Source organism: Heteronotia binoei, chromosome 12 (genome assembly GCF_032191835.1).
Source record: "Heteronotia binoei isolate CCM8104 ecotype False Entrance Well chromosome 12, APGP_CSIRO_Hbin_v1, whole genome shotgun sequence".
In the NCBI taxonomy this organism is placed as follows: Eukaryota; Metazoa; Chordata; class Lepidosauria; order Squamata; family Gekkonidae; genus Heteronotia; species Heteronotia binoei.
The window spans coordinates 42,139,256-42,152,483 of record NC_083234.1 but is presented as its reverse complement, the minus strand read 5'-3'; the positions used below and the strand labels follow the sequence as shown (position 1 = coordinate 42,152,483).

Below are 13,228 nucleotides of genomic sequence, written 5' to 3'. Positions count from 1 at the left end.
TAATATTCTGTCTGTGGATTAGGCACCATGGCACGAAAATGAAGCCTCCAGATTCAAAAGCAGTACACCTCTAAATTCCAGATGCTATTAAGATACACGGGGTGGGCGGCTTTTGCGTTTGTGTCCTGCTTGTGGGTTTCTCATAAATCTGTCTAGCCACTCTTGGAAACAGGATGCTTGTTTAGATGGACTCTGAGAGTGCGGGAAAAGCTTTTCAGGGCTGCCTGAGAACTCCATGACCCCCTGCTTGGCTTTCTCCCGGATAGGCAGGCACAAACTTCTCCTTGGGGCGTGGCGCAAACTGAAGGAGTAAATATCAACCGGCAATTAAAGGAAGACTCTCTGGAGATGCAGGGACGCGCTAGCGTCTGGAGGCGGCGCTCGTCCGCTGCTTTCCCCCCCAATTTGCCAGTGTCGTTCAATAGCCTAATTAGCAAGCTGCCAGCCCCTTCAGAGGAGGGTGACCGTGGAAAAGCCGCTGAAGACGCACCGCAGTAAGCTTCTGTTCAACTGCAGGCAGTTTCTCCTCCTCCTCCTCCTCCTCCTCCCTTTATGCTCGAGCAGCGACTGTATTCTGAGCTCACTAAAGTTCATCGTCTCTTCTCTGCGCCTCTTCCAGAATTTGCCTGATCTTTTTTTGCTCCTTCCAAAGAGCTAGTATTTCTGGAGTGACCCATAGCAGTGCAAAGCTCTTCAGTCGAGGTAAGTCCTCTCTCTGCCAATTTTTTTTTTTTTTTTGCAGGTTATAAAGCAGTTAACATTGCGTGCTGGGTGCTGAAGGATACTCTGCAGTTTTGCCTCTTTGGGTATAAAAAGCTGAGGTGGGGAGAGTGAGTCCTAAGGGTTCCCCCTTCTTCCTTCCCTATAATAAAGATGAAGGGGGGAAATCCTTCTCTGTTGCTGGTGGTGTGCGTGTGCGGCGAGATCGCAACGAGGGCTAGATGGAGCGTTCCTGCCGTCGCTCACACTTTCCAACAAACAGTCTGAGGTGCATGCGAGGAAGGGGCCGTTTACAATACCCAGGTTCAAACCGTACGCCGAGATGCTGAGAGGGCTCTTTTGCACCGATCACGACGCGCTTCTGTTAATCTGCAGCCCTTCCAGGCCGAAAAGATTTGGCGGCTGCTCTGTTTTGCTGCTGAGCGACGCTTTTATTATGTTACATTTTACAATCCCACTTTCCCGCTATCGCGGTACTCTAAGCAAAATGAGGGGTTCCTGAAATCCAAATACAGAGTGGCCCTAGACTCTTCAGGTTCGTCAAGGTTATTTTATGTCTCTGGACAAGGTCTGGGAAACTTGTATATAAACCGAGGCCCATAAATATTCTGGTGATAGAAGGGGAGGGGGAAATTGTATCAGGAAGGCAGTAGGGAGTCCAGTTTACCCCCTGACTATTGACCCTGAGGATAACCAAGAAAGAGGTCTCCCTTGGATATGTTAATCCAGCCCCTTTTGAGAGACCTGCCTCTTGCTAGGTCTTTGCCCTGGAACATATTTTCAAACTAGCAGAGTGTTCCTAAGCATATACAAGACACACACCCCCTTCCCAGTGAGAAACCCCACTGCTGGCAGCCTCCCCTCCTGTGTTTGAGGTAGACAAAAAAAAAAATTGAGGGGGAAGGGACAGATCAGCTGGGCCAGTTGAAGACTCCACACATCTTGTTTTAGCTCTGAAGCGTGATATTCCCCTCTTCCTGCACACTGACTGGTGTGTCTGCTGTGGTTGTATATTTGGCTGCCTCACACCACTCTTTATGGCGGGAGGGTAGTGAGGGGAGTCCAAGCCTTGGTTGAGTGCCAGGGTAGCAGCAGGGATAAAACTGGTGCTGAAACCATCCTGAGGAGCTGTTCTCAGTTGTCTCTGGAGAACTGGATGAGGATGCCTGGAGGGCAGCCTCCTTTTCCCTTTTCTCCTCAGTGTGCGCCCTTTTTTGGGGGGGGGGGTTACATTTTTTGCCCCAGAATGCCTCTGGCTGCCATAGTCAGGTACTTCTCACCTGACTGGAGGGCTTGCGGCATCTCTCACATGTTCAAAGTGTTTTAGGTATTTGTATGTTTACCTTTTGTTCCCACCCTCTCTCAAAGCAGGTTCAGATAAGAACATAAGCACAGCCTGGATGGATCAGGCCAAAGGTCTGTCTAGTCCAGGGTTCGCTTTGCAGCAGCAGATATCCGAATACTTCTGAGAAGCTCCCAAATAGCATATGTAGGTAATAGATTCCCCCTCTGGTTGGCTTTCCTAGTGATATGCTGCCTTTGCACATGGAGGTTTCATGTCTAGGATTCAACAGTAATTTTTCAGGCTGCAAAGACAGGTGGGCTATTCATGTTGAAAACTCAGAGGCAAGAGATGCATTTGTACATAATATCCAACAGAGAAAAAAAGGTTGGTGTTTCAGTCCTCTGCTTGAGTTCCTTGTTCTTTACTGTATCTAGTCAGAGCAAATAAATCATGTAAATGTATACAGACTGCAGGGTTCTGCTTTTCTTGGCAGACTAATGATTTTACTGAGTGCAAGGCATACATGCGGGCCTTGCCTACACCTGTGCAAAAATGCAGCCTCCTCTTCTCTATCTGGTCAGTGTCCCCCTTCATGCTTTGGAGAAAGTTGTTCCACAGGGAGAACAGAGAGAAATGTACTTTAGAGCCACTGCCAAGGGCTGTGCTGAATCCATACAAGCATTCGATCCAGCATAACCGGGAAAGCAATAAACTCTTAATCCCGCTGCAATTATACATCAAGTCAGCGTTTGTGGTTGAGCTGCTGTAAACTCAATCTCTCTCCTTTTTCCTTTCCCCTACTTCTAACCAGATGAGGTGTTAACTGTTTGCTCTCAGCTGGCTAGAAATATTTGTGGAGGGGTTTATGCTCCGGGACCCAAGTTTCTAGCCCTCTTGGTTACAAAAAGTGCCTTTTTTCCTGAGCCTCTGCGGTTCTTTATGCATTCCTTGGAGACAAACAGGATAAAATTGGCACATTCAGTAAACTGCCTGTAATTGCCTAGTTACATAATTTTGTGGTATAAAACTAGGATTGCACTGGAGAATGCTGTCTTATATAGTACAAGAATGTGTGTATTCAGAAACTTGGCAGTGTGGAGTCCTAAGGGAACTGAGAAGGAGGAGAATCACATTAAACATCCTTGTGGAAAAGACAAGGATATTTAATGTGCTGGTGGAAAGTGCCATCAAGCCTCAGCCAATTTATGGAAATCCAGTTTTCAAAGCAAGAGACTAACAGAGGTGGTTTGCCATTACCTGCCTCCATGTACCCTGCTTAGCTTCCAAGGTGTGACAAGATCTGGTTAGCCTGGGTCATCCAGGTAGACTTAATTAAATCGATCTTGAAGGGGGAAGGAATAAGAGTTTAAAAGTCTAAGTGCCTTTGTGGTCATTAGCCAGGTCTAGGACACTGAAAGGTAAGAGCAAAGTTATTTCTTACTGCCTGCATGTTTTCAATCATATTTCAGAAGACTAGTAACTTTTTTTAAATGAAAAATTGAATATTCAGAAAAAAGGTTGTAGAATATCTACTGGGGAGAGGTTGTAGGTCATTATAGCCCCTCCTCCATACTGCGGACTTAATGTTAACTGTTCAGGTTTATGAATCTTTTTCTTTGAGTTTTGAGTAAGTGACATGGATCCTGTTGCATCCTCAATCCATAATCCTTCTTTCTACCTCATAATTTGAGAATCTGCAATTCTTTTTTTTTGTTTTTTTTTTGTTTTGAGGAAGTATCTATTTTCTACTCCCTTCTCCAATGATACCATGATTGGAGTTTTGAAACAGAGAATGTGTCACTGTTTCACAGTCTATTCCTTTCAGCATAGATTCTGTCTCTCACAATTTCCATCTCAGTTTAATTGATGACTGTATTTTCAGTGCAAGTGGTTCAAGCTTCTCAGCTGCACTCCAGTAGATGTTACCATTTTGCAGGTGGGAAACAATTGATTTTATTGTAATAAAGGTTGTAGCCTTTATATGTGTTTCAAACACCTGGTATCTTTGGCTGTCTTGCAGCACCTTGTGATCCTTGTCATACCCTTGTGAAGTTAGGCTGGTATTATTCCTATGTTGCAAATGGGTGCTGAGGCTAAAATCAGGTGACTTTACTAAAGGCTCCAAGTGACTTTGTGACTGAGATGAGATTTGAATTTTTAATCTCTTGGAGTCTTCTAAGTGTAGTCCTAAACACAGTTTCACCCTTTTAAGCCTATAGACATAAGTGGGTTTCGAAGAATGTAACTCTTTTGGATTACCCTTTCAGCCACAATGCATTGCCAGCATTCTCTGAGCAGGGTGTCTGTACTAAACAGAAAGGTCTTGTTGGAAGAGCACCCTAGGGGGTCAGAGTACAGGTATATGGCTTTCAAATATTTTTAAAATGTTGTCATCCTTAGGATTTCAAATCCTGTTTTGTAGTGGGACTGCCTAGTGAGACTCATACACAGTTCCCAGGGGCTGACTGGAAAGTTAAAATTGCCCAGGAGCAAGCTGAGATTGGCACTACAAGTCAGAGTTGAGGGGACTGCTCAGTTTGGTGTAGTGGCTAAGAGCGGCAGCTCTAATCTGGAGAACTGGGTTTGATTGCCCACTCCTCCACATGCAGCCAGTTGGGTGACCTTGGGTCAGTCACAGTTCTCTCAGAGCTCTGTCAGCCCCACCTACCTCACAGGATGTCTGTTGTGGGGAGAGGAAGGGAAGGTGATTGTAAGCCACTCTGAGACTGCTTCAGATAGTGAGGGTGGGGTATAAAACCAATTCTTCTCCTCCTCTTCCTCAGACCTGGCCAATGGCACCAACCATGGGTATCGGCTTACTCACTAACACCTCTGGCATTAGTCAGCCGTGAGCTCTGCAATGCTGTAGCTTTTCAATATTGTTTTAATTTGGTAGAGGAAAGATTGGCTGCAGAAAACTCATAGAACGGTTGAAGAACCCACTGTGAGTATCTGAACACTCTTCTAGATCACACTCTCAACTCCAGCAGTGCTTCAGCACTGGGTTTCCCCTGGTCTCTTACTGGTCCCCTGTATGTCTTGAAGTGCTACCTAATAGCTAGGTGGGGGAGAATCTAGGGGTAGTCTCTTATTGAGAAGACAAAGGTGCTATCCAGGGAAGAAAGGCAACCCCTAAAGGATCTTTCCCTGTCCCAGCCTGTCTTTCCTCCAACATACAATGTACAAAGTTCATTATGGCTTAGGTCCTTTAGCCCTTGCCAAGACGGTTATTTCCCTCCAGCAAAAAAAGTATACTTTGTAAGCAGACAGTGACATGCTTGCCCAGGTGTCAGCTCAGTGTCCTCTTCTCTGGGAAGGTTTGCAGAGCTGCAGACCTTCCAGTCCAACCACAAAGTGTATGAATAAGGCCTGTGGTAGTGAACTTCCTGCACTGTTCTCTCCCCCCACACACACACACCTCCCCCCCTCCATGCTTCCTGGTGGTGAGAGGAAAGCATGTGGCCTGCGGCACCTAATGTCTGGCACAGACAGTCAGGTCTCTAGGGTTCTCCCTTCCCTCTTGCAGCAGTGAACCCCTCCACTCTCCCCATAAGCCTTTTCTTTTACTGCTCAAGGCAATGTCTGAAGAAGTGAGCAGTGACTCACAAAAACTCATACCCTGTCACAAATTTTGTTAGTCTTTATGTTACAACTTGGCTCTTATTCTTTTCTTCTGCTGGAGGCAAGGACACCTCTGGGTCTCTGCCTTTAAATTCTTGCTTCTGTCTGCCTGTGCAGTGCCATGAAGTGCCCTTCCCTCTTTCAAGCTTTCTCTGACTTGGCCCTCCTGCTTCATCCAAAGGCTGACCCACTGCTACTAACTCTTCCTCATCCTTAACCTTCAGTCTTCATGTCATGACCTGAGTGGAGTGAGTCATGCCAAAAGTGGCAGTTCTTACTCATCTTTTGGAGAGAGACCAAGACACCCATTTGGGGAGGGGGCATAAATCTAGGTGGAGCTGGTAAATATCAATAGTAATGTTATGTATCAGATAAACAATGAAAAGTGGGACCTGAGTTGCAGATTAGGATTAATAGCAGTGTTCTGAAGGCCATATCACTCTGTAATAGGGTTGCCAGCTCTAGCCTGAGAAATTCTCGGAGATTTGTGGGCAGTGCCTTTGGAGGGGGGAATTTGGGGAGGGATTTCACCTAAAATCTATACTGTAGACTTTGCCCTCTGAAGCAGCCATTTTCTCCAGGGGAACTGATCTCTATAGTCTGGAGATCAGATGCAATTCTAGGAGAACAGGACTCACCTGGAAGTTGGCAGCCCTACACTATAGCCGGTAGCAGTTGCATTTGCCACAGATATGCCAGCCATTCCTGTGTCAGATCATGTCAAGTATGAATGATGGCCATGTATTCTCAAGAATCAGTCTATGTGTGTTGAGAAATCGTGGCTTGATTGGGCTTCCTGGGTGCATGTACCTGATATCTTGTGGGCGTTAATAGCACACATATCATGTGGTTGACTGCAAGAAACACTGGAACACCCATGGAAGTCACAGTTGCCCCAGAATTGCTTTAGCAGTGGCAACTGCAACTTCATTTATACATACTCGGCTTTTCTTTAAAATATTCTTTCAACCTCCAGTTTTTCCTCAGAATAACCCTGCAAGGAAAATTAGGCAGAGAGAGAGTGACGGCCTTGAGGTCGCCCAGTGAGCTTCTGTAATAGAGTGGGAATTTGAACTCATGTCCCAGGATCCTAGTCTAACACTCCAACTGCTACAACATGCTGGCTCAGAACCTTACATCTGGCTTTAGCTTTAGACTTTGGCTTTAGCTGTCTTTGTGCAATTGTCAATACACCCTGGGGCTGCCCCTCCCCCACTCCAGGCATAGAAAACACCAAAGGCAACCTTTTATAAGCACAGTTTCTCTGCATGGAGCAAGTCTGGAATACACAATGTATCTTGTACCTGTTGGTTTACAAATATGAACTCAGTACTGGGGGTGAGGGGGAGAACTAGCAGGCAAGAAGCATGTTGACAATACTGACCTTTAAAACAGCACCATGTTCCTTAAAAGCAACAGCACACCAGTTTTCCACTTAGAGGCTTCCATCTGCCAATCAGCTGCAAAAATGGCCTTCTGTCTCTTTTCTTGATTGCATTCAAACTATTTCCTTCAGCTACCATGGGAGGGACGGTGGCTCAGTGGTAGAGCATCTGCTTGGGCAGCAGAAGGTCCCAGGTTCAATCCCCAGCATCTCCAAAAAAGGGTCCAGGGAAATAGGTGTGAAAAACCTCAGCTTGAGACCCTGGAGAGCCGCTGCCAGTCTGAGAAGACAATTTGATGGACCGAGGGTCTGATTCAGTATAAGGCAGCTTCATATGTTCATATGTACCACCCAAGCAAGTAGGTAGCCACCAGCTATCAAAGGCCATTGCAGAGAAATTAGAATCTCTCTGTTCACACAATATTACCATAACATGGAGAACAGGTATGTTTGTGATATGCTCCTGTTTTGTCACTTGCTGGCTTCTGAAGCCCAATTAGATAGGGCCTTCCATTTGGTTTTAGCTAGGTTAGTACCTGGTCAACATCTGGGTCTTCTGTACTGCTCCTTCCCTCATGTTGGCTCCAGTCCCTGCATTCCCTTTTTATCTTCTGTTTCCTGCTGATATGCTTTGACCTCAACACCCCCCCCCCCTGACTTCTGCGTAGGGTAGTAAATTCAGGCAGCTTTGGATTGGAAGCAGTGGAGTCTGATGATCTCAGGTCTGGTTCAGGCACATGTGTTCATCACTCTGTGACGTGGAGAGGTGATGTATGGATATGTGAATGGGCCATTCCTGATAGAACTTTCAAAGGGCCTCTTATTGTAATGCAATGGGAGGAGTGGAAAGAGAGGTTGTTTTGTTGACATCACAAGTACTTGCCAATCTGTGGATTCTAAGACCAGTTCTTCACCCCCCTATCCCTGCTAGAGCTTGTTACAATAGTACAGTTGCCAATCCCCATTTGAGGACAGGGGATTCCCTAGTTTAGATGCCCTCCCCCCCTTCAGGGTTATCAGAAAGTGTGTGTGTGTGTGGGGGTGAATGTCTGCTGGACACTGCATTATACCCTATGGAGACTGCTCCTTAAAGGGGATAATGGAGAATTGATCCCAGGCTATCTGGCGCTGGGGCTGTTTTTTGAAGTAGAGTTACCAGATTTTCAGCATAACATCTGGTGCCTCTCCTCAACCCCCCTCACCCCCAAATTTCAAAAAGATTGGACCAGGGGGTCCAATTCTGTGAGCCAGCAAAAGAAGGCACCCCTATCTTTCATTGTTTCCAGTGAAGGGAAGGCATTTAAAAGGAGTGTGGCCCCTTTAAATGTGATGGCCAAAACTCCCTTTAGAGTTCAATCCTGCTTGTCACACCATTGCTCCTGGTTCTGCCCCCAAAGTCTCCTGGCTCCATCCCCAAAGTTCCCAAATATTTCCTGAGTCATATCTGGCAACCCTATGCAATAGAGGGGAAAGTAAATTTAACACAAGATGGAACTTTGGTGGGACCTCAAAATACAATTCATTTTAGTGCTGTCCGTTTTCTCTCACTCATGCACACAGTTGCCACTCACCATGTAGTGAAATCAAGCATTTATATGAATGCGGCTAAGCGGAACGTGTCAGTGCTGATCAGGGCCGGTCCTGGGCGGGGGCAGCTTTCAGGTTCGGCACAAAGGCAGCCCCATGTAGAGGGCATTACAGTAATCCAGTCTTGAGGTGACCGTTGCATGGATCACTGTTGCTAGGTCCTGGCGCTCAAGGAAGGGGGCCAACTGCCTCGCCCGTCTAAGATGAAAAAACGCGGACTTGGCAGTGGCCGCTATCTGGGCTTCCATTGACAATGAAGGCTCCAGTAGAACCCCCAAGGTTCTATCCCCATTGGGGGTAGGGTTGCCAAGTCCAATTCAAGAAATATCTGGGGACTTTGGGAGTGGAGCCAGGAGCAGGGGCATGACAAACATAATTGAACTCCAAAGGGAGTTCTGGCCATCAGATTTAAAGAGACTGCACACCTTTTAAATGCCTTCCTTCCATGGGAAATAATGAAGGACAGGGGTACCTTCTTTTGGGGCTCATAGAATTGGACCCTCTGGACCAACCTTTCTGAAACTTGGAAGGCATTTTGGGGAGAGACGCTGGATGCTATGCTGAAACTTTGGTGCCTCCACCTCAAAAAGTAGCCCCCCCAGAGCCCCAGATACCCGTGGATCAATTATCCATTATTTTCTATGGGAATCAGTCTCCACAGGGAATAATGGAATGCCCAACAGACATTTCTCTCCTCTCCCCCCGCTTTCTGATGACCCTGAAGTGGGGGAGGGCCTCCAAACCGGGGGATTCCCTGCTCCCACCTGGGGATTGGCAACCCTAATTGGGGTGAGGAGAGACAGCAGATGCTATGATGAAAATTTGGTGTCTCTACCTACAAAAACAGCCCCTCCAGAGCCCCAGATACCTACACATCAATTCTCCATTATACCCGATGGGAATTAGTCTCCATAGAGTATAATGGCGTGCCCAGCAGACATTCCGCCCCCTCCCTGCTTTCTGATAACCCTGAAGTAGGAGGAGGGCCTCCAAACTGGGGGATCCCCTGCCCCCAACTGGGGATTGGCAATCCTACTTATCTTCTGTAATGTATATGCTGCATGCTAGCCCTGCAGGCTTTAATTTTTTTTTTGAAACAGGATATAATAAAACGCCAGTAAAATATTACAGTTTCAATATAAAAGAAGCAGAAGCAAGTCCATGCCAGTTGCTTCCTTTTTGGTAGGGGGAAGCCAGCAGTAAATCTGGCCTTATACAGTTTCATATATTTCTTTTCCTTTCTCATAGGCTTAGGACCGTGATAGTATATTAAGGGTCCAGCTAGCTACTCTTCTGCTTGCACAAAATAACAATTGCCCTGACTGGCAGATAAAGGAGCCCCAAGGCTTTAGGCCCTGGAGAAACAGCAAGTGGAGCTTCCATTGCTGCATCTCTCATTTTGGTTTCAGGACCTTTGGCTTCTTGCAACCTTGAATGGCTGGAGTATCCTTTATTTAGAAGGCTGCGGTATATTCCTCACAACAGTGCTGTGAGGCAGGATACACTGAGAGAGAGTGCTTTATCCAAGGCCTCAGTGGGAGCAGGGCCTTAGGGTGACCAAATCAAATGTTGTGGTTTGCCACTGCTTACATGGGCAGAATGTAAATTGAGGGTGGGTACTGGCGCAGCTTGGTAGGATAACTGATTTACATGCTCTAAGTGCTGTATATCAGTAACCCAAGATAGTCCTAACATTCAGATGGGGAGCGCATGTCTGTAGCTGCTGGTGGTGTTCCTTCTTGTAGCTCACTTAAATCTTATCTAGTTAGATCTATATGACTGTTCAAGCACCTTCTTTGCTTATAGTTTGTTTCCCCATCAAGTGTTTGTGGCCTGCAAGGAGGAACTTTCATGTTTGTGGTGGATATGAGGCCTGTGACAGGAAGGCACATGTTGGTCACATCACGTGGTGTAGGAACCAATCACCTTTGAGTCTTCCAGTTCCTCTTCTGGAGACACTTGTACTGACTACACTGCAAAAGTGGGACCTGCAGACTCGTTGCTTCAGCAGAAATCACCGTGCAGTGCCTCACGTTGGAGTTGTAAAGGTAGGCCTGAGACCTGGGGTCTACATTAGAGTTGCCAGATCTGCTTTGGGAAATTTCTGGAGATTTGGGAGTGGGGCGAGACTTCAATGGGGTATAATGCCATATAGGCCAATCTCCACAGCAGCCATTTTCTCCAGGGGAGCTGATCTCTATAGTATGCAGATGAGCTGTAAACTGTAGGGATCTCCAGGCCCCACCTGGAGGCTGGCAGTCTTAGGTCTACTGAACTGTCTTTGCAACATGGGTGGAGGATTTTGTGACTTCAGTGGTTCTGTGCCTGCTAGTAATCACAATTCTGGGAGGTTGGACTCCAAAGATAACATTTTCTTGTTATTCTGCACCATCAAGGTAGATGGTGGCCTTATGAGCTACGTAGACAAACAAGTTACTTCTCTTATAGAGAGGAAGTGGTAGAAATGATAGAGTTGCCAACCTCCAGGTAGCACCTGGAGTTCTCCCAGACTTACAGTTGATCTCCAGAATGCTCAGCTCAGATGTCTTGGAGGAACAGCAAATTGGGAAGATGAACTCTGTTGAATTACCACTGAGCCCTCTACCTTCTCCAAATTCCACCCTCTGCTGGCATTGCCCCTAGAGCTCCAATAATTTCCAAAGCCAGAGCTTGGAACAGCCCTAAGAGACATGAAAGGATGAGCATCTGAAGACTGACTTCACAACTGTATTTCTAGCTCTCCCATGGGCATTGCTAGTATTGGTGAGTCTTAATTTGTCTCATGTCCTGACTGTGGGTAGACAGACTCATTCTGCTGTCATTGGAGGAACCAGTTGGGTTTAAACCATTCATATACTGCTGCTATGCCCATGCTTATAGGTCTCAGCGGAAATGAGAAGCTTTCCATAGGTAATCATGATGATGTGGCCATGGACAAAGGAAAATATGAGTTGCACCAGCCCTGTACTTCTGCCTGCTGACTTGGGAGGGTCACATACATCAGGACAGGTGCATAATGCCAGTAAGAGGCACTGCTCTGCTCCTTTGTGTCTCTCTGGTGTGCTGCCCTTGTTACCTTGTGCATGGCTTGGTTCATCTAGTGGACCACTCTGTGGTTCATTGGACTGTAGCGTTTCTTGTCTAAATGGATCGTGCAGTTCTCACTTGTGTTTCCAGTGTGCTTGAGGGGAGGAATAGGATTGCCAGACCTTGAAGTCTGATCTGGAGTTTTAATGTTGTTCTTTAAGGAAGGAGTTAAATCTCAGGGAAAGAGGCCAGGAGCAAGGAGCTGAGCTATAGTTTCCCCAGGGCCCATTCTCAGCCCTTTACAGAATTTTTTAAAAAGTGGCACCAAGAAGCTTTAGTATTGACTCTGTGCTCTGACCTGCCAGGCCCTGATAAGCTCAACCACCTGACCTATCCAATGCTGAAATTGCCACTAATCTTTCACTCATTACAGGCAATCCAGATGCCATCATAGTCAACATATGGCATGCCAGTATTATTTTCAGGAGTGGGGGTTGTCTTGACAGTAGTATGTGTGAAAAGGATCTAGGGGTCTTAGTGGACCATACACTGGACATGAGTCAGCAGTGTGATGCAGTAGCTAAAAAGGCAAATGTGATTTTGGGCTGTATCAACAGAAGTACAGTGTCCAGATCAAGTGAAGTGATGGAATTGCTTTACTCTGCTCTGGCTAGATGTCACCTAGAGTATTGTGTTCAGTTTTGGGCACCACAATTTAAGAAGTATATAGACAAACTGGAGAGAGTCCAGAGGAGGCCAACGAAGATGGTGAGGGGTCTGAAGACTTAGTCCTATGAGGAAAGATTGAAGGAGTGGGGTATGTTTAGCCTGGAGAGGAGATGGCTGAGAGGTGATAAGATCACTGTCTTCAAGTACTTGAAGGGCTGTCATATAAAGGATGGTGCAGAGTTGTTTTCTGTTGTCCCAGAAGGTTGGACCAGAACCAGTGGGTTAAAATTAAATCAAAAGAGTTTTTGGCTAAACGTTAGGAATAACTTTCTGACAGTTAAAGCAGTTCCTCAGTGGAACAGGCTTCCTTGTGAAGTAGTGAACTTTCCTTCCTTGGAGGTTTTTAAACAGAGGCTAGATGGCCATCTGACAGCAATGCTGACTGTGAATTAGGCAGATAATGAGAAAGAGGGCAGGAAGGGAGTGTGTGGGAGAGGTATTTGTGAAGTTCCTGCATTGTGCATGGGGCTGGACTGGATGACCCTGGGGCTACCTTCCAGCTCTATGATTCTGTGACTCAGCCATAACTAATGGAAATCTTGCTCCCTTGCGGTTTATATGACTCACCCAGGACTAGCTGCTTCCTAGTGTTCAAAAGCAGCCATGCCATGAAAGTCAGTGTTGTGCAGTGGTTAGAGTTTTAGACTAGGATCTGGGGCACCCGGGTTCAAATCCCAATTCTGCTATGGTGCTCACTGAGTGGCCTTGGGCCAATCACACTTTCTCAGCCTAACCTACTTCATAAGGTTGTCGTACAGATAAATGAGAGGAGAGGCAAATGATGTAAGTGGCTTTGGGTCCCCTTGTGGAGAAAGGCAGGGTATGATACTTATTCAGTGTAGCTGAAAACAGAGGGCAGATAAAGGTAGGTTGGT

The 13,228-nt window shown here is 46.4% G+C and overlaps 1 protein-coding gene across 1 annotated transcript in view; it reads left to right on the top strand.

Annotated features, from left to right (window-relative positions):
- The first annotated feature begins 475 nt into the window (after positions 1-475).
- The window catches only part of PDLIM2 (PDZ and LIM domain 2), a 52,205-nt gene continuing 39,452 nt past the window's right edge, over positions 476-13,228 (top strand). Inside the window, exon 1 of the mRNA XM_060250699.1 lies at positions 476-494. The gene's annotated coding sequence lies outside the window, so the exon portion shown is untranslated. The remainder of the gene's footprint in view (positions 495-13,228) is intronic.